The following is a 1,681-nucleotide window of genomic DNA, read 5'->3' on the forward strand; positions in this document are numbered from 1 at the left end:
CTCATTCTATCTTCAATTTACAATTATACCCTCATTCTATCTTCAATTTACAATTATACCCTCATTTTACTATTTCACCAACCCTATACTATTTCACCAACCCTATACTATTTCACCAACCCTATACTATTATACCTTCAATTTACAATTATACCCTCATTCTATCTTCAATTTACAATTATACCCTCATTTTACTATTTCACCAACCCTATACTATTTCACCAACCCTATACTATTCTACCTTCAATTTACAATTATGCCCTCATTCTATCTTCAATTTACAATTATACTCTCATTTTACTATTTCACCAATTACCATTCTCTAATTACCACTCTCATAAATTTCCCAAGAATTAAAATCCTTAGCTACAATGGATATTAAAATAACATCATTATCAAAATAATCTATTTAAATAGCTTTGAAAATTCTGGGACACTACAGTTATCCAAACTATTCAAAAAAAGAATGATACTCAGATCAGATCCTTCATTAATTTATAAAATCAAATATTTTACAGCACACAGATGAGAGCACCAAAACATAACACAATTAAACTTCCTTCATCTAAAAAACAGAAAATAGAAACATCAAAGATAAGGTACATGTTGGCTGCCGACAAGGTTTTTCCCTACTTAAGATAAGATTTTGATCAAACAAAATGGAGCAAGTCATACAAAGATTTATCTAGATGGTTCTCCATCCATCTAGAAGGTTCTTTACAAAGATTATTCTAGATGGTTCTCCATCCATCTAGAAGGTTCTCTTCAAAGATTTATCTAGATGGTTCTTCATCATCTAGAAGGTTCTACCTTGGAGGCCAAGTTCATTAATCTAGAAGGTTCTAACTTGGGGGCTAAGTTCATCATCTAGATGATTCTAACTTTGGCTATAAATAGCCAAGGGGTCTTATGCCTTAGATGATAGATGCTTGAGGAAGATCAAGAACAACACACACAAGAAGAGAAGTCAAGAGAGCCTCAGTTATACTCCAGAGAGAGAGTTAAGAAAAGAGTGTTTTAATACACCACTGAGAGTATATATTAGTTTCAACAGAGGTTGTTTCTCTCTGTATTGTTTTACTCCTGTATTAACTCAAGTTTTGCATAACTTGAGTAAACACCACTGTAACAAGTTGTTTATAGTGGATTGATTGGAGTTACTTCTGTGGATGTAGGCCCACTACCGAACCACGTAAATACTGTGTGTTGATCTCTTGCATTTATCATTCCATTATTATTCTGTGGAGTTTGCACAACCATTGAGTCAAGGGTGTGGCCATCCCTAACAGTACATACATTTTTCTTATCATGAGAAAGACGGAGACACAACTTCCTCAACAGCTCGCTTATTCAGTAGGAGACCGTCTTGGTTAGCTTCAAGTTTCAATATTTGCAGTAACACAAATATTTATTCATTACACACTCTCATGACACGTCGTCTAACTATTAACGACACAATACAATTCTACCTTATTCAGAGCCTAAGACATGAACACCATTTGGCTCTGCAGTCAAAATGCTTATATATTATTAAGGCTTGGCTTTGCTAATTGGTGAGTTCTCTGCTTGTGGATTGAAAAATCTAAAACGACTCCAAACGACACCTATTCAAATGTCTAGGTGATTCACAAATATTAAGCGGAATAAGATCTGACCTAACAATCAATAATCAACCAAATAC

The sequence above is a fragment of the Corylus avellana genome, chromosome ca5, assembly GCF_901000735.1.
Source record: "Corylus avellana chromosome ca5, CavTom2PMs-1.0".
NCBI lineage: Eukaryota > Viridiplantae > Streptophyta > Magnoliopsida > Fagales > Betulaceae > Corylus > Corylus avellana.